Here is a 20995-nt window from a genome sequence, read left to right on the forward strand (position 1 = left end):
TCTATACCCTCAAAATTTCTTTTTGAATATCCTCCATTTCTCATTTACACCCTCACCTGAAAATATCCTGTCCCACTCAACACTCCCCAAATCCCTTCTTATTCCTTCGAAATTTGCTCTTTTCCAATCTAGAACCTCAACTTTAGGCCTCTCCTTGCTCCTCCCTAAAACTACCTTAAAACAGAATTATGATCACTAGACCCAATTGGATCTCCAACATTAATGTCTGATACCTGACCTAGCTCGTTCCCTAACAGGAGATCCAGTATTACACTGTCCCGAGTCGGTTCTTCTACTAATTGATTCAGGAAACAATCTTGAACACATTTAACGAACTCTAGCCCTTGCAGCCCTCTAACTGTATGGGTATCCCAATCAATGTGAGGGAAGTTAAAATCTCCCATGATCACTACCTTATGATTCTCACACATATACGTTATCTCTCTACACATTTGTTCCTCTAGTTTTCTTGACCCATTTGGTGGTCTGTAATACACCCCTATTAGCACCCTCATGACACTGATACACTGTTGTCTGTAAGGAATTTATCCGTTTTCTCCATGACCTGCATGGGTTTTCTCTGAGTTCTCCGGTTTCCTCCCACCATCAAAAAAATACTTGCGGGGCTGGCAGGTTAGTTGGGTGTAAATGAGCCGCACAGGTTTCATGGACCAGAGTTGGCTTCTACAGTGCTGTAACCTTTAAGAAAATAAAAATAACTCCAGAAAATAGTTCTGTCATTCAGATGTTTATTTTGAATTTATAGTGTTGTGACAAATAATCAAGGTGCACCTTTTCTGTCAACCTTCCCTACTGCTTCTCCATGGATGCCCTTCTTCTAGATGAGCCCACACACTGTGACTCTACATCTGATACTAATCTGAGGTAAATCAATATTCCAAGTTTCATCTGAAATTGAACCATAAGGTGGTCAGGTTTGATTTCTGTCTTACAATCATTGCTATAACAGTTGACCTTTTAATGAATTGCAAATGTCAGCAAATGCCATGTTATTCAATGTTTCTACCTTCTCGAGTTGCTATACATTGCTATACAATATCTCTCTTCCAGAGGTGCACAACAAACCTTAGAGAATTCTTGTGTTCAGATATATTTACATTGCAGTGCAGCTGAATAACACTCAATTTACATTTTGATGGAAATGGTGCATTGTGAGGAATGTTATCATAAAACTGAAATTTACCTTTCAAAGGCTGTAACCTTCAAAATGCAGCAGTGCTGTGTTTAAAAAAAAATCATAAAGTATATCTTTTTTTTTTAAATGGCTTGTCAGAAAATAAGAAACATCATAATAACTGCAGCTATTTTAGTCCCAGTTTTAATAATTTTAAATTGAAACTCTTTCATTTTAGCAAAAGATATTGATGTGAAAGTGTATTGTATAATTTTTAACTTAAAAAGTGAGAATATGCTGTCAATATTCATTTTACTATAATGGAATATTAATATAACAAAATATAATGGACTAGCAAAACTGATATCAGAAATTAAAACAATGTAGCCTGCCCATTGTTTCAACTGAGTACAGCTTGGGCCAGAGTTCTGTGGATGCTGACATGGAAAAGAACATCAGTGTCATTTTTCTTATTCTTCAAGTAAATTTAAAAGAATTCGCACAGACAACTTTAATGGTTTATTTCCAGTGTCCAAAGGTGTCTCACGTCCCAAATGTCATTCAGAAAGGCATTGGGGTTAGGCACTCACATTGCTGCAGTTCCCATGCACAATTCCAATGTTATCTCCAAGTTTGCCAATGACACCACAGCTATTGGCAGAATCACAAATGGGAATTTGTACAGGAAGGAGATAGAAATCCATGGAGATGATTGTGGACTCCAGAAGGAGGTCAGGGGAACATGACCCAGTCCTCATTGAGGGCTCAGTAGTGGAGAGGGTGAAGAATTTCAAATTCCTGGGTGTCAGCATCTCCGAGGATCTTCCCTGGAGCCTCCACATTAATGCAATCACAAAGAAGGCTTGCCATCAGCTATACTTTGTGAGGTGTCTGAGGAGATTTTGTATGTCACTAAAGACTCTCGTAAACTTCTACAGGTGTACTGTGGAGAGCATTCTGGCTGGTTGCATCACTCCTTGGTTTGGAGGTACCAAAACTCAGGACAAGAATAAACTCCAGAGGGTTGTTAACTCAGCCTGTGACATCACAGTCACTCGACTTCACTCCATCGAGGACATCCACATGAGGCAATGTCTTAAAAAAGCAACCTCTAACCTCAAAGGCCCCCACCACCCAGGCCATGCCCTCTTCACTCTGCTACCATTGGGGAAAAGGTACAGGAGCCTAAAGACAAGCACTCAGTGGCACAAGGACAGCTTCTTCCCTGCTGCCATCAGATTCCTGAACAATCAGTGAACCAAGACACGGCCTTACTTTTCGTTCAGTATTATTTTATTTTTTTAATAGTTATGTTGTAAGATGGTTATAATCTGAATTCTTGCACAATCATGCGCTGCAAAACACCGAATTTCATGACTTGTTCATGACAATAAATTCTGATTCTGATTTAGTCCAAGAACAGTGGACCATGGTGGTTGTGCCAAGGCTGAGTTCTTGATCTTCATGTACCCTTATCCTCAATCAACCAAAGGCTTCGTTGACACACTGAAGTCAGTGGTAAAATTGATCATCAATATTTTCCTTAGCGAAGAAATGTCTGTTGAGAATAAGTGGCATGGTTAGTGCAGCAGTTAGCGCAATGTTGTTACTGTACCAGCGATCGGGGATGGTGTTTGAATCCTGTGCTATCTGTAAGAAGATTGTACGTTCTCCCCATTTCTGTGTGGGTTTCCTCTGGTGGGGGGTGTTCCAGTTTCCTCCCACTGTTCGAACCATATTGGAGGTTTTAAGTAAATGGGCAGCACAGCCTCATGGGCCAAAATGGCCTGTTACTATGCTGTATGTCTAAATTTATTTTGGAAAAATAGTTGGTTCAGGATCACCAAGTGCTGCCACTAACCATGCCACTTTCATCATCAACGAGCAATGTGGTATAAAGGGGACAGCATAGTAAGGGACCTTTGTCTTGAGTGCAAGGCCCATCCTTTTGTAGAAAACGATATCTTGAAACCTCAATCTCCACTGTGACCACTGCAGTTAAGATGATCTAGGGTCTGCAATGCTGTTGACTTGAGCTCAACAATTTCCCATTAGTTCAAAAAATAAAATCCACTTCTGTGGAAAGGTTGTTGGAGATAAGGTGCAAATATTGAGGAAATAAAGAATGAGAAAAGCTTTGGGGTAATGATACTGCTCTTACAATTCAATGAGATCATCTCTATGGCAGATCTATATTATTGCATATATATGTCATGAAAAAATGTAAAATAGAGATGAATTTCTCTCAGCATCCAAAGGTGAGGTGGTTGCTCCATAATAATTATTCATCAGTGGAGATAAAGACTTCCTTGAACTTGGGAAAGGCCATCCTAAGGTCTGTTTTCCATATTTTCCGAGGAGTTGTGTAATGAAGATCATGTCCACTGTGCTTTTAATGGAAGGAATCTCCACTGTAATTTGTCAATCAACAAGTTGCCAGTGGGAGGAGAGTGTTCACATGAAATTCTGATGATGATTTTCCATGTGGCTGTTAGCAAGGAGTCCGTTCTCTAATATCTTAAGTTGAACTTGATTCCTTGAAAATCCCATCCGACTGAAAAGAAGCAAGGAAGCTTTTTTTGATGTTCTGATCAATATATCCCCATTATTCAAAGCAAATGATCTTGATGGGATAAATATATCTGCTATTTTTTTCCATGACCTTTTGACAATATGTGTATGGTTCGATGTGAACATGCGCGATCCCAACATGTGACCAGTGGGAATCCATGACTTTTTTTGTGGACAATAGAAAACCCTCATTTGGAGCATGCCCACAAATCTCTCAACAACACCCTCTCACTCATGTCACCAATACCAAGGAGCTGATTGTGAACTTTAGAATAGGAAAACTACCATCTTGAAGGACCTTTCCTGGACCCATCACATGAATGTCATCATGAAGAAAGCACATTAGTGCCTTGACTTTTTCAAGAGTTTGCAGAGGTTTAGAAGGTCATCAGAAAACTTGGCAAACTTTTATGCAGTGGTAAGTGTCCTGATTGGCTGCATCACAGCCTGCTATGGCGGCACCAGTACCTCTGAGAGGAAAGCCCTGCAAAAGGTAGTGGATGTAACTCAGTATGTCGCAGGCAAAACATTCCCCACTATCAAGAACATTTACATGAAATGTTGTAGTCAGAGAGCAGAAGCAATTACAGTACGACTCCTATTATCCAAAATCGGATTCTCCCAAATCCTCAATTATCTAATTTTTTTTTTAATTTGGATAAATGAGGGAATCCAAAACAAATCAGAAATCCTCATTTATCCAATTTTTTTTGGAGCCAAACTAACTGGGGACATCGGGCTCCTGGAGGCAGCAGGACCTCAGATTCCTGGCGGCAGTGCAGACCTCGGGCTCCTTGTGGCATTGAGGACGTCGGGTTCCTAGCAAGAGTGGGAATCTTATGCTCCCAGCGCCAGCGATGCCTCAGTGGGGAGATGTTGGCCATCATTTTTTTAGGTGAGAATTAATCATTATTTTAATGCTTCAAAAGGCTTCCCTTGTTGTTTAAACACTGTTACAAGTGATTTGGTGTTGTTTTCTGGGGTGTTTTTAATTTAAAAAAGATAAGTTCTCTGAAAAAAATGTTTATCCAACATAGGCCCAATCAGATAATAGGAGTTGTACTGTATCAAGGATCCATACCACCCAGGACATGCTCTGTCTCACTGCTGCCATCAAGAAAGATGTACAACTGCCACAGGACTTATACCACCAGATTCAGGAATAGTTGCTACCCTCAACCATCAAACTCTTTCACAACTGTCTCAACCAGAAGCTCATTTAATGATTCTTACTTTTCATATTTGTTATTACTGATTTTTTATTTTTTTATGTATGCACTCAATTTGTTTATATTTCTTTGTTATATTTCTCTCTTTGCATTTATATTTCTTCCTAAGTACAGTTTATAGCTACTGGTACTTGGAAATTCTGCCAGTCCTGCTGTAAAACTAATTTCAGAAATATATGTGATGGCGTGTATGTTCTCTGACAATAAATTTGAACTTTGAACGACTTTACCATCATTGTTGGAGTTTTGGATCCCACATTGGCCGCATCAGTCACTCCAGAAACTGCAGAACTGGAGTGGAATCAAATAAAATGACAATGTTGAGAGTTTCTTATATAAGAGGATATTATTTTTTTTTCAAATTTGAAAGCAACACAATTAATAATCATATAACTCAAACTCGGATACATTCAAAGACATGAAAAACATTCTGTTTAGAACAACAGATTTTCTATGTTGAAGTAGCCTCTTCATTTTACCCAAGTTCACAGCAATTTAGAGAACTCTTTTCATGGTATCAAATTCATTTTTTTTAAATTTTGCCAACAGAACCCACTGAAGCTAATTATGTGAATTCATCATCACATTTTGTTCTGCCAGCCAATGCAAATTGAAATGACAAAGTAATTTTTTTTTTAAAAACAAATCCATTTTACTTGATTGCATGAGGAATTACTATTAAAATCACTGTACTTTTCCAAAGAATCTGGAAATCTTTTCCACAAAAAGTCAAAACAAGGAGAAAAGTTACCATGATGTCGCATATCTCAATCAAAAAGAAGCAGTGATCCTCTGTGAACATAAACCCTGACAACACAAACTATTTATTCCTGCAATGGACCCTAGATCATAACTTGTAATGCTCAAACCTTAATGACATTGACATTCTGGACCTGAAACAAAATTTACAGCAAAAATTGATTTGGGCAAGATTTCTATTACCAACTTGGAGAACTAAAGAAATTCTTTTGCAAAAAGAGCCAAGAAGAGCCAGTGGGCAAGTTCTATTCGCTGTTTAACAAAAAGGATGGGCAATATGCTCAGAACAGGTAGGTTTAAACATGCAGTTTGAATTTGTGATTTGGTTTAAGTAAAAGTTTATGACAAAAAAGAGCGAAAGCCAGTATCCAATATTCAATTTAGGTAAGAGAAGGCTTCAAATCCTGGAGTTGGCATATGACATCATTAGCAGGTTCATTATGAAAATCAAAATCCTGCAGAAGCTGGAACTCTGAAATAAAAATATGAATCACCCAGTATCTGTAGAAAGAGAAACACCCAAAGTTTCATCATCAGAACTTGGAGAAGTAGAAAAGCAAGTAAGATTCAAGTTGCAGGATGGGTAGGAGAGGGGTGAATAGAAGGGAGAAAATATCCCTGAGAAGATAAGATCAGGTCATCATGAAAAGATGTTGATTAGGCTATCACATTGATAGGTTAATGAGGGAAGATAGGGGAAAGGACACAAACACTAAAAGCTTGTTAATGCAGATCACAGCAACTAAAAATGTTCAGGAAATCAGACAGTGTCAACAGAGAGGGGAAAACTGAATTAATATTACAGTCAGATAATCTAAAGGTGACTCTGTGATCTATGAAATGATCAGCACAGTGTGAACTTAACAGATCTCTTTGTTTCCTGCAGTGAGATGAAATGCTTCTAGAATCCAACAGCAATAAAAATAATTGAAATCAACAAAATAATGATTAAAATCAACATATTCATTGATAGAATATCTGAAAAATAATAATTGCAAGTTATATTTTGAACGTTTCAATATAGCATAACATGAAAAGAAACAATTAGCAAGGATTCTATGTCCAATATTGATTTTGCGGCATTTCCAACATCGGAGAGACCGGCCATAGACTGTGAGATCACTTCACTGAGCACCTCTTCTCCATCCACAACCACAGTGACCTCCCAGTGGCCAACCACTTCAATTCTGGGTCACACTCCCATGGTCACATGTTTGTCCACTCACAGATTGGAGGAACAACACCTTATTTTCCATCTGGGCACTGTCCAGCCATCTGAACATTGACTTCACTGCTTTCCATTCAACCTCCTTGCCTTTTCTTCCTCCTCCCCCATTTCCTGCCTTGCCAGTTTTTTCACCAGCACAGTCCTGTCTTTTCACCCCCTCTCCTCCTCAGTGCTGCTGTTCTCTCCCTCCTTTCTCCATGTATTATCTCCTGCCCTGCCACCCCCTTACCTCTCCCACTCTTTCATTCTGACGCACACCAGCATTTTCTCATACTTTGATTCAGGGCGCAAGCCTTTGCTACATAAAGGACACCGTTGACCTACTGAGTCTCTCCTGCTTTGTGTGTTGGAGATACTTCTTTGGCTTGGCTTCGCGGACGAAGATTTATGGAGGGGGTAAAAAGTCCACGTCAGCTGCAGGCTCGTTTGTGGCTGACAAGTCCGATGCGGGACAGGCAGACACGATTGCAGCGGTTGCAAGGGAAAATTGGTTGGTTGGGGTTGGGTGTTGGGTTTTTCCTCCTTTGCCTTTTGTCAGTGAGGTGGAGATACTACTGCAATGAGGAATTCACAATATGTAATAAATCTGTGATGAAAATCAGGGAAATCCTATTTTTTTCCAATTGCTTCACTGTGGACTTTCTATTTTATAAATAAACAGATGGGTGATGATGCAAGGAAATTTCTGAGAATGGCAATCCACAGTTATCAGAAGATCATAAAGGAGCAGAAATAGGCTATTAAGCCCATCAAGTCTGCTCTGCCATTCAATCAAGAGCTGATCAATTCTCCCACTCAGCCTCACGCCCTTGCCTTTTCCCCATAAACCTTTGATGCCCTGGCTATTCAAGAACCTATGAGGCTCTGCCTTAAGTACACCTGAGCTCCACAACTGCAACAAATTCCAGATTTACCACCATCTGGCTAAAGAAATTTCTCTCCATCTCTGTTCTAAATGTGCTCCTTTCAAACCTGACATTGTGCCCTCTTGTCCTCAACTTTCCCACCAAGGTAAACAAACTTTCTATATCTACTCTGTTCATGTCTTTCAGCATTCAAAATGTTTCAAGGAGTTCCCCCTTCATTCTCCTAAATTCCAATGAGTGCAGGCCAAGAGCAGTCAAATATTCCTCAAGTGATTACACTTTCATCCTTGTCAACCTCCTCTGAACACCCAGTCATGTCAGCATACTGTTTCTTAAATGAGGAGCCCAAAATTGCTCACAATACTCCATGAGGTCTCACCATAGACCAAAGACCAAGGCCTCAACATCAGATCCCGTTGTTATATAGTGCCCTTCATAATGTTTGGGACAAAGGCGGCACTTTTTTCTCTTTATTTGCCCCTATACTCCACTGTTTTAAATTTTTATTTGAGCAATTCACATGTGATTAAAATGCACATTCCAGATTTTATTCAAGGTTATTTTGTTTTGACCATGTAGAAATTTCAGCAATTTTTATACATAATTCCCTCATTTCAGGGTACCATAATGTTTGGGGCATTTGGCTTCACAGGTTTTTGTGAGTACTCAGATATGTTTAGTTGCTTCATTGGTGCAGGTATAAAAGAATGAGACTTGCTTCTAAGCTTTTGATAGCCTTTGGAGTCAGTAGTTGCCATTTTTCAATGTGAGGACCAGAGTTGTGCCAATGAAAGTCAAAGAAGCCAATATGAGGCTGAAAAACAAGAATAAAACAGTAAGAGACATCACCCAAACCTTAGAATTATCAGAATCAACTTTTTGAGATCATTAAGAAAAAAGAGCGTACTGATGAACTCAGTAATCGCAAATGGACCGGAAAGCCAAGGAAGACGTCCACTGTTGATGACAGAAGAATTCTCATCATAATGGAGAAACATTCTTAAGGAGGCAGGTGTGGATATGTCAATGTCCGCAGAAGACTTCATGAACAGAGGTGACACTGCAAGATGCAAACCACTAGTTAGCCACAGAAAGTAGGATGGCTAGATTATAGTTTGCCAAGAGGTATTTAAAAGAACCTGCAGAATTCTTGAAAAAGGTCTTGTTGACAGATGACAACAACATTAATCTGTATCAGAGTGGCAAGAGCAAAGTGTGGAGGCATAAAGAAACTGCTCAGGATCCAAAACGTACCACCTCATCTGTGAAACATGGTGGTGAAGGTGTTATGGCCTGGGCAAGTCTGGCTGCCACAGTTGCTGGTGCACTTAACCTTCATTGGTTAAGCTGATGAATAGATTGGCTGATGAATTCTGCTTTATAGAAACATCTCATCTGCTCAAATTCATGCCAATGCCTCCAAACTCATTGGATGGTCCTTCTTCTTACATCAAGACAATGATCCCAAACATACTGCTAAAGCAACAATGGAGTTTTTAAAGCTAAAAACTGGAAAATTCTTAATTGGCCAAGTCAGTATGCCGAAGACCCCTGAAACATGCAGGAGCTGAGGATGGCTGCACTAGAGACCTGGCATAGCATCAGCAGAGAAGATACTCAGCACCTATGAATTACAATCGTTGTAGGCAAGGGATATGCAAAAAAGTACTAAACATGACTACGTTAATATATGTATTATTGCTATGTCCCTTTGCATCTGGGATTTGTCAATTTTCTTTCCATTTCGAAAATAGTCTTCCCATTTATTTCTTCTATGAAAGTACATGACCGTACACTTTCTGACACTATATTTTATTTGCCACTTCACTGCCCATTTTCCTTATCCGTCCAAGTGCTTTGCAGCCTCCTTGTTTCCTCAACACCACCTGCTCCTCCACCTAACTTTTTATCATCTGCAAACTTGGCCACCAAGCCAATCATTCCATAATCTAAATCATTGATGTAAAAGAAGCAATCCTAACGCTGACCCCTGTGGAACACCACCAGCAACTGGCAGCCAATTGGATTAAGATCCCTGTATTCCAACTCTCTGCTTCCTGCCAATTAGCCAATGCTCTACCTACGCAGGTATGGTTCTTGTTATACCATGCACCCTTATCTTGCTAAGTAGTCTCATGTTTGGTACCTTGTCAAAGTCCTTCTAAACATTCAAATACACAACATCCACTGCCTCTCCTTTACCTAGGCTTTCTGTCTTTCCTTTACAGTATAGTGTCAAATTTGATTTTATTTGCTCTGTTGGACAGCTAAAACCCTGACCATCAATTTTGCACCCTACCCAATTTTTATTCCCCTTTAAAGACTACAAGAAAATATTGATCAGGTGCCAAACCAATCTAATTAAACTCGTTTTCTTGTCCAATAAATTGGTTAAAATATTCTCCGCATGTTTATCAGAATAATACCCCACTTCTCATTACAGATGTAATTCTCTCAAATATAGTGTATCTGCAGTAAATATATTTCATGACAAAGAAAATGGAATTAAAGCTCTACCTTGAAGAAAAGAGCAGATAATTTTTGATTTATAATTTCTAGTGTGTGAGGCACCAGCCAGGAACATTCATTTCCATATTTGTTTTGTGGAAATGTAGCCATGATAGCTGGGGTTAATAGTTCTTGGCATTTATTTAGTTACTCAATCTTTTCAGTTTAATTAGTTCATTAAATATGCTCGCTGTAGATCTTTACCCAAAGTAGCTGATCAAAATTCTAGTTCAACAAGAAAGTCTGCAGATGCTGGGGTCAATTGCAATATACAAACATGCTGGAGTAACTTGGATGCTGCGGTCGAGTTTCTCCTGCACGTTTTGATAATCAAAATTCCATCTCTTTTTTATAGATGAATACCATCGAACTTTCTTGTCTTTTGTAGAGGTTATACAAATCCAGGGAGATGATGTGAAACAGTTGTACAACCTTGGGATTATACTTGCAAAGGTATAGCACAAACATCATGGGCTGAAAAGCCTAATTCTAATTTTTAAACTGCTGCATCACTACCTGCTGAAAGAATTTATCTTGTCCCTTCAATATTGCTCTTATTACACGTTCATTGACTTCCTCTGATAAATTTTTCCCTAACAACATCAGCATTATTAACTTAATTTTACCTATTTTTACATGAATACTTTTATATTTCCATGTAAGTAAAAAAATAAAGCTGCTGAATAGTTTTCATTATTCACTAGATAAGATTTTACATTTTTTGTGCCAGATACAAATTGACCACTCAAGGTACAAGTAGCATTCCTGTTTTTGCTCGTGATTTCACATGGCAAAGACACATTTATTCCATATTTCTCACACGATGATACTCTTGATGAAAATGATAAATCAGATTGGCTTCTACCATCGTCAAATATCAATAATGTATTCATTTCAATTACTTTTTATTTCTAATCCATGCATGGAAAGTATAGGAAAGATACTTCCTATTTTCATAAACTTCCTCAGGAGTTTGCGGAGGTTTGGGATGTCAGTGGAAACCTTGGTAAAATTCTACAGCTGTGTAATGGAAAATGTACTGACCGGCTCCATCGCAGCCTGGTTTGGGGGCACCAATACCTTTGGTGCAGACAGATCTTTTGGTTGTCCTTAAGTCATTCATAGTTAGGGTAGTGTGGAGAGGCTCAAGAGCTGTTGGATCAGGATCACTGATTCCAATAGATAATAGTCAGATTGCTGATTCATTTAAATGGCATTAAAGCTGATCAATTTCAGTGATGATTTGTGGATTTTGCTTGATTCACTAAGAGAGCCACACAGTAGAAATATTTCAACCTGTCACGTTGACACTGACCATCTTGGCCCCACCTACACCAATTCCACGTTCCAACACTCAACATGCAGCCTTCTATGCCATTGCATTTCAAATTCTCATCTAAATACTTCTTAAATGAGTCCGGATAAGAGTGGCGATGCCTTTTGGAAGGTCAAACTTGAAGGCAGAGTACATGTTTAATGGAAGGATTCTTAACAGTGTTGAAGACAGAGGGACCTTGATGTCCAAATCCATAGCTCTCTCAAGGTTGGTGCACAGGTGGATATGATAGTTTAAAAGGCTTATGTAATGCTGGCTTTCATAAATTGGGGGTTTGAGTTCAAGAGCATGAGGTAATATTGCAGCTCTATAAAACTCTGGTTAGAGCACACTTGGATATATTGCATTCAGTTCTGTGACTCATTACTGGAAGATTGTAGAATCTATGGAGACAGTGCAGAATAGATTTACCAGAACGATGTCTGAATTAGAGAACATGTCTTATGAGATAATGTTAACAGAGCTAGGGCTTTTCTCTTTGGAGGGGAAAAGGATGAGAGGTGACTTAGAGGTCTGCAAGATAATGAGAGGCATACATAGGGTAAGAGTAGCAAACACCAGAAAACATTTGTACAAGGAGAGGGGAGGAAAGTTTATGGATCACGTCAGGGGTAAGTTCTTTTACACAGAGTAGTGGATGCTTGGAATGCATTGCCAGGGAAGCTTGGAATGCAATGGGCAGCCTCAAGTAACTGGCAAAAAATATTGTAGAAAATAAATAGGCAAAACATGCTAAAGTTAAAAATTGGTCCCCCCAAGCAGTTAATTCGCCAGTCTTGCAACACACAATCTCAAGCAACCGGCAAATTCACTTATCCGCATCTACCAATCCCCATTGGTGCCAGATACTGTAATAATACATTATTAATACACAATACAATAGTAAGATTTATTTCATATGGCAACAAAAACAATATTAGGTGACTCTTTGTTCTGAAATCATGTGACTTGAAAATTTGCCCACAACAGGCAATATGCCCTCAGCATCCACTGTCAAGCCCTTGATGTCACAATATTTCAGAAAATCACTTTATTATCTGAAACTAAAGGTAAGCCCCTTCACCCCAGAAATCAACACAATAAACCACCTCTCATCTGCCTCCAATCCAAGTACATTCCTCTTTAAAAGAAGGTAACTGCCTTTTATTTTCTATGGATGCTGCATGACCCTAATAAACTCTGGACAGTTGTAAAAAATTGAAAAAAGAATACTTTAGAAAATGTAGAAAAAAATTAGACAAACTGCATTGTAACATGCCCTTCTGGCCCGCAAATCCATGCTCTCAATTACACCCAATTAACCTGCAACCCCCAGTACACTTTGAAGGGTGGGAGGAGCCCCTGGGGTAAACCCATGCAGACACAGGGAGAATGTATAAACTCCTTACAGTCAGTATGGGATTCAAATCCTGGTCCCAATCGCTGGAGCTGTAACAGCATTGTGCTAACTGTTACAATAACCATATTGCAATACTTCCCTATATTTATACTCCATCTCATTTTCAACAAAATCCAATGCTTCATTTGCTTTCTTAATTACACAGAAAATAGGAGCTGAAGTAGGGTATTAATTTCCTCATGCTTGCTCTATTATTTCATGCAATCGTGGATGTTCATTCAATTTCACTATCCGATTGCTACTTTTTCTCCATATCCTCTGAGACCCAACAACTTTATCCACCTCCTTCTGAAGACAATTAACAATTTGGCTTCAATTGGTTTGTGATGGAAAATTTCACAGATTCATCACTCTTTGAGCGAATAAATTTATCTCCATCTTGATTCGACACAATATCCCTCCATGTTTTTGATTCCTTGTTCTGTATCCCTCACTACTCAGAACATCCTCACTGCATCGGTTTTGTCTAGTCCTGTTGAAAATTTGGTATATATGTACATATGTGTATGAATAAACTCATTATCATTTTGTCAGCTTCAATGAGATTTTAACCCAATCTTCTAAACTTTGGTAACAATAGATCCAATGGACACAAATCTCTTCATTGACAAGTTCTACCACACCAAAAATCAGTCTAGTGAACCTTCAATACTCTCCTCCTCTTGCAAAAATAATCCTTCCTTTGATAAGGAAATGCATAGAATGGTCAATAAGTGTGTTTTCTTCAAGACCGTGTGTAAATGTAGTGAGACACTTTTGCTCCTGTATTTGAAACCTCTTGCTATTAAGAGCAACTAACCATTTTCGTTCTCAACCACCTGCTTCTTTGGCTTGGCTTTGCGGACGAAGATTTATGGAGGGGGTAAAAAGTCCACGTCAGCTGCAGGCTCGTTTGTGGCTGACAAGTCCGATGCGGGACAGGCAGACACAGTTGCAGCGGTTGCAAGGGAAAATTGGTTGGTTGGGGTTGGGTGTTGGGTTTTTCCTCCTTTGCCTTTTGTCAGTGAGGTGGGCTCTGCGGTCTTCTTCAAAGGAGGTTGCTGCCCGCCAAACTGTGAGGCGCCAAGATGCACGGTTTGAGGCGTTATCAGCCCACTGGCGGTGGTCAATGTGGCAGGCACCAAGAGATTTTTTTAGGCCGTCCTTGTACCTTTTCTTTGGTGCACCTCTGTCACGGTGGCCAGTGGAGAGCTCGCCATATAACACGATCTTGGGAAGGCGATGGTCCTCCATTCTGGAGACGTGACCCACCCAGCGCAGCTGGATCTTCAGCAGCGTGGACTCGATGCTGTCGACCTCTGCCATCTCGAGTACTTCGACGTTAGGGGTGTAACCGCTCCAATGGATGTTGAGGATGGAGCGGAGACAACGCTGGTGGAAGCGTTCTAGGAGCCGTAGGTGGTGCCGGTAGAGGACCCATGATTCGGAGCCGAACAGGAGTGTGGGTATGACAACGACTCTGTATACGCTTATCTTTGTGAGGTTTTTCAGTTGGTTGTTTTTCCAGACTCTTTTGTGTAGTCTTCCAAAGGCGCTATTTGCCTTGGCGAGTCTGTTGTCTATCCTGGAAGTCAGCCTGAAGAAAACTGAGGTCCTCCATCAGCCAGCTCCCCACCATGACCACCAGCCCCCCCACATCTCCATCGGGCACACAAAACCACCTGCTACACCACATACTTAATTCCATAATTTGGTAAACAAGGACACCAAGATCATGTCACACCATTTGCAATCTGCATCATAATCTGCCTTCCGGATTTTTGCCATCAAAGGGTCTAACTTCATACACTGATGACATGCAACTGCCAGGCATTTGCCCATTCCCTATTCCTGGAACTTCTCAAGCAGAAATATGAATTTTCAACCCATCTTGTCCAAGCCAACTGTGATGGGTATCTTTACTAATTCTATTTGTCCATGTTAGTCCTGTATCCCTGTTCAAATGCCTTTTAAACATCTGCCTCTACTACCTCTATTGGTAGTTTGTACCAACTATCTCCTCTATTATATATTCTCTTTTGTTGGAAATCCTATCCCTCAGCTATCTGTATTCTCATTTCTCAACTTAAAACTGGACTTTTTCTTCTGGTCATTCCTGACCTGGGGGGAAAAAAGTTCTGATCCTCTGTCATAGCTTTTCCCAGTATAATGTTATAAACTTCAAAAAGGTCACCTCTCACCCTTTAAGGTTTCAGTAAAAAAACAGCAAATGTAATCCCTCCAAACTCCAGCTAACACCTTGGTGAATAAATCTACGTTACCACAGAGCAGAAGTCTACCAACCAGGCATGAATTTTTAGTCAAATTCCTTAAAAACATGAAAATCCTGTTGAAATCCAGAATGAATGATGATTTAATTTTGAGATAGAAAGAACAATTAGCTGAATAGGTTAGGGGGATAAGTGTAAAGTAAATAACAAAAATCTGTGGATATTGTGGTTGAAGTAAAAAAACACAAACCTGGACAAACTCAGTTCTTCAAACAATGTCTTTCATGCAGCAAAGGTGAAAATGCATAACTGACGTTTCGGGCTTGAGCCTTTCATCAAGGTGTGGAAGAATGTTGGCAGCCATCTGAACTAAAGGTTAGGGGAGGGGAAGTGGGGGGGAGGCAAAGGCAGGAGATGATAGATGTAAAAAGGAGGGAGGGGACAGCAGTGATCAGGGGAGGGATAGTTAGGTGGGTGGAGGGGGAAGGGAGGGGGTGAACTAGAAAAACTGGAAAGAGGAGTGGAAAAAGGCGAGCTAGTTAACAGAAAAGAGAGAAGTCAATATTAATACCATCTGAGTCACGCTCCCATGCTCACATGTCTGTCCATGGCCTCATGGCCTCCCACCCATACCACCTGTAGAATGGAGGAACAACACCTTATTTTCCACCTGCGCACTCTCCAGCCAGATGGCCTTCACATCAACTTCTCTGCTTTCTGCTAAACTGCTTGCCTTTTTCCTCCTCCCCTTTTCCAGTTTTTCCCATTCTCCCCCTCCCTTCCCTCTCCAGCCACCTAACCATCCATCCTCTCCCCCTGATCACTGCCGTCCCTCCCTCCTTTCTTTACCTATCATCTCCTGCCTTTGCCATTCCACCCCCCCATCCTTTTGTTTGGATGCCTGGCAACATTCTTCCATACCTTGATGAAGGGGTCAAGCCTGAAACGTCGGTTATGTATTTTTACCTTTGCTACACAGGGACATTGTTTGAACATCTGAGTTCCTCCAGCATTTTGTGTTTTTACAAGGGAGATAAGTGTCTCTACACAAGTTCAGCTATATTACAAATCTCAGGTTTTATTGTCAAACTAAGTCATGACAATAAGTTGACATAAGTTCACCTGGCTCCAAAATTGTATTTGTTAAAACGTTTTCTCTCTGCCTCCTCCTCAGCATCATCAAAATATTCAGTATTCCTGTATTCCAAAGCAAAATAGTGATGCAAAGAAAAACTCACAGTTTGGAAAACTGTTCATCAGCTAAATTTCTGACTGCTGCTTTTGGCTGACATAAATATTGCCAACACTCCATCAGTCAAATCTATACTCTCCTGTTCTGGTTGGCCGTTTCTCTGAAATGCTGACCACAATTATTTACAGCAGGAGTCAAACTGTCATCTTGCTGGTAAGTATGTCCATTTTTAAATATAGCTTTTTATGGGCTGAGTTTTAGGAAATATTGCAGCTATTCGTATAAAGGCCTTTCAAAATGAAAATTAATCTAGGTGGCTGGAACAGCCAAAATAGTCCACACTTCTACTGATTATTTTATTCATTTTTTTGCATGCACTTCAATCTGCTTAGTGAACAAGAGTCTTTATATAATTATTGTTTTGTGGGATGTGGGAATTAAGGGCGAGGGAAGCAATTCTGTGCACTTTTCATTAATGTGGAAGAGTTGGTATGAGATGTGTCCTTTTAAGTTTAGACCACATGACGAAGGAGCAGAAATAAGGCATTCAATCATGAGCTGATACATTCTCCTACTCAGCCCCACTTCCCGGCCTTCTCACCCTTGATTCCCTGGCTAATCAAGAACCTATCAATCTATGCCTTAAATACACTCAATACACTGTGTGGGAACAAATTTCGCAGATTCAGTCAAGTGTTGAACATTACCCAACAAGATTCAAGAAACACTGCGTCTGTTTTCATAGGACATTATTTTTGTGCCAAAGTTGATTCAACAGAGATGAAGTGAAGAGAAAATCCAATCATGAAAGGTAGAAGCATGGATTTGATTAATGCTGTGAAACCTTTCTTTAGAACAGGCCCATGTCATATGGGAAGACTGCAACAGACACTGTTGTCTTGGGTCAAGTAAGCATTTTACTCTTTCAATAGAGATTGTGAGCAAGGGTGTATGAATTGGACTGGCAAGAAGGTGTGTGAATGATTTCAGGAGTTTCACGACCAATTGAGGAAATATTGAGGAGATCTGTGTTGCAAGGTCAATTGCAATTCATTAATCATTCATGTTAGGGAGAACTGATCGTGAGAGAGTCATGGCAATGACGAGTGTCCAGCTTTGTTGTAAATTGGGCACTGAAACTCAGGGATAGGAAATGATACTTGTACTCCACTTGGCCCACAACCATTGGCAAAATAAACACTTCCCACTTCCACACATGGAATTACTCTTCAGCTGATAGGTTTTGCAAGGTCCAAGAAATGAGGACAGAGGGAATTAAAGTGTAAAACCTCTCTGAAATATTCATCCACGCCCTGAAAGTGAGCTAGGGACATACCCATCTCTCCTTGTTCAAACAAGTATTGAAAAGATTACAAACTTTTATATCTTACCTGACCCAATTTATCTTTTTATCTATTTTGAGTTGTGACATCACCAGCATTTATTGCCCACCTTGGGTCAAGCCACCTTTCTGAATATGCTGGCATGCAGTCCTGCAATGTGCTGCTGAGTAGGTCTTTAAATCAATTATTTCGTAGCACTAAAGGAAGACGAGCAATAAGTTTCCAAATCAGAACTGTGTGCAACAACTTAGGGAAGAGCTAGGTCCACAAATGTTAGCTGCCCTCATTCTTCTAGATTGTGCAGGTCATGGGTTTATGGGGGCTATTGGAGTTGCCAACATATGTACCACAAAGTGCTTTGTCGTTGGTCTACACTGCCACTACAATTCAGGTGTGGTGAAGAGAATGAATGTTCACAATCAAAGAGAAATGAGCCTTAACATTCATCAACAGATTTCTCTTGGAGTATGTTGAGTTTCTTGATTGTTGTTTTAACTGTGCTTTTCCAGGTAAGCACCACAGTACAATTCTGCCTGAACATAAGGAAAAGGTTTGAGAGTCAGGAGGTGAGGCACGACACTCTGACCTACTCTCATCATTGCAGCATTCATTTGGAAAAGTTAAGATTCTGGGAAATATTAACACCATGGATCTTTTCTACAAACCTACCAACACCCTCAATTACCTTGATTCCACTTCTTCACATCCTATCCCCTGTAAGGTTTCTATTGCTTCCTCTCAATTCTTCTGTTTCTGTTGCATCTACTCCCAGGATCAGGTCTTTCATTTCAGAACATCTGAGCTATCCTCCTTCTTCAAAAAAATGTGGCTACTGCCATCAGCTCAGCCCTGACAAAGATTGTCTCTATTTCCCACATATCTGCCCTCTCCCTAATGCCCCGAGATTTAACAAGGACAGGATCTCTTTCTCCTCACCTACCACCCCATCCAGCCTTCGCATTTGACATATTGTCTCCACAATATCCACAAACCACCATCAGATACATCTTCCTCTCTTCTCCCTTCTTTACTTTCTGCATGGATTACTCCTCCAGGACTTGCTCGCCCATTCATCCCTTCCCACTGATCGCCCCCTCAGTATCTACCTGTGCCCACACCTCCTTCCTCACCACCATTCAGGACCTAAAACAGTCCTTCTAAGTGAAGCAATATTTCACTTGTGAATCTGGAGGATCACTTACTGCATACAGTGCCATCAGAGAGACTAAATACAGACTAGGAGATCATTTCAATGAGCTTCTTTGCTCCGTCCCCTGCAAAAAATGGGGACCTCCCAGAGGCCATCGTTTTAATTCCCTACCCAATTCCCACACCGACACATCTCTCCATGGCCTCAAGCACTGCCAAACCAAGGCTATCCACAAATTATAATATTTCATCTGAGAACTCTCCAACCAGATGGGATTAATATCGACCTCCAGTTTCCATTAGGAGTCTCCCCTGTATGTCTCTCTCTCTCTCTACTTTCCTCCATCTTCCCACTTGCTTCCCTCTCCATCCAGAGAGCTATCCCCTCTCCCTATCACATACCAGATTTTTTATCTTCTGCCCTCCCACCTAAACCTACATATGACCTCTTGCCTGTTGGCCTGTCCACCGACCCCTGCCCCTTCTCCTTCCTTGACTCTCCAGTCTCACCTTTTTATTCAAATGCTTTCCTGCAGTTTGCTCATACCTTGACAAAGGGCTCAGGCCTGAAATGTTGATTACACTTTACTTCCTATAGATACTGTGTCATCTGTTCATTTTCTCCAGAACTTTTGTGTTGCACTAAAACCACAGTATCTGCAGACTCTCCTGTTTCACACCAAGGATCATTCTCTGACTACTGATAGCAATCGGTCTGAATGTCATTGTTTCATCACTCCATTGTTGGAATTGATCATTACTTGGCACTAATGTTACTTTCCACTCATCTGCCCAAGGCTAAATATTAGCTTTATGCTCTGAATGCAGGCATTGACTGCTTGATTTTTGCAAGGTTCTGTGAATGAAATTGAACATATGTCAATCATCAGTGAATTTCCTCACATTTGACCTTATAGTGGAAGGAAGGTAACTGATGAATCAGTTGAAATTGGCTGGCCTCAATGGGCCAATTGGCCTACTTCTGCACATATAATCTTGTGAAGATGGCTGGGCTTAAGACACCACCCTGAGGAACCTCTGCAGTGATATCCTGGGAGTGATATGGCTTGTCTCTGAAGTTCCCAATCATCTACAACATCAAGCATTAGAAAGTTCCCTTCTTGTTCACTGACTTTAGCTTTACTATCTTCTACCATATGCTGCCTTGATGTCAAGAACAGTCATTTTCATCTCCTCTCTGGAGTTCAACTCTTTGATCATCTATGTACCAAAGTAATGATGAAGACGGGAGCTGTTTCTGGTAAAACCCTAAAAGGGCATCAATTATATTATAAGTAATTTGATTTAATAACCATTTCCATTTTAGGCAATAGATGGAAAAATTGAGCTTTTGATCTCTTGATCCAGTGGGCCACACAATCATTCATTTCAGACAAGTTACTGCTACTTTTTGAATATTGCTCATGCTTAATAAATTGGCCAAATTTCAGTCCATCAGATAGACTAGAAATGAACAGTTCCTCACCTGCCTCTGTATAATTCCAAGCTTTGTTATTAACATCTTTATAAATCGCTGATATTGGGTGATTTATATTCTTCAATGGAAATTAATAAAAGTGCAATTTTCAGCATGCATAAAATTGGAAAAACGGAATTGCATGTAATTCTGGGTGATGCAGGGTGCCTTACTGTATTTGACGAGCTGCCCTATCTGATCACAGCTCTGATAATGGACAGCTGTAAAAGATCAATAATATCTGCTCACATCCAAAAGCTTAATCTGTACATTTTCCTGCACAAGACAAATATGAAATGAAAGACCAAGTTCATCCCTCAAAGAGTCTGTTTGTTGCTCCAGTATATGAATAAATTACTCAAGTGCATCCACCTTAATTATTGATTACAAATTTATTACAAGTCGAGTCAAAATGTTCAAATGCATCTTCAACAAATTTAGTGTAAAGACATCCCAGAAAACCTACCACCTCAAATGGACAACAATATCTAATAAGAATTTGTGGGAAAAACAACTAATTTGACTTCAATTTGTTACTTTTTATACTTGTGATATCATTACTGAGAATCCAATGGATACTTAAATAATAAAAA

At 40.1% G+C, this 20995-nt stretch overlaps 1 long non-coding RNA gene across 1 annotated transcript in view; it reads right to left on the bottom strand.

Moving 5' to 3' along the window:
• Positions 1-815: 815 nt before the first annotated feature.
• The window catches only part of LOC138737597 (uncharacterized), a 28598-nt gene continuing 8418 nt past the window's right edge, over positions 816-20995 (bottom strand). Inside the window, exons 2-3 of the long non-coding RNA XR_011341047.1 lie at positions 5166-5226; positions 816-909 (exon numbers count right to left, since the gene is read on the bottom strand). This is a non-coding gene — a long non-coding RNA (uncharacterized lncRNA). The remainder of the gene's footprint in view (positions 910-5165; positions 5227-20995) is intronic.

This window comes from Narcine bancroftii, chromosome 6, assembly GCF_036971445.1.
Source record: "Narcine bancroftii isolate sNarBan1 chromosome 6, sNarBan1.hap1, whole genome shotgun sequence".
Classification (NCBI taxonomy): domain Eukaryota; kingdom Metazoa; phylum Chordata; class Chondrichthyes; order Torpediniformes; family Narcinidae; genus Narcine; species Narcine bancroftii.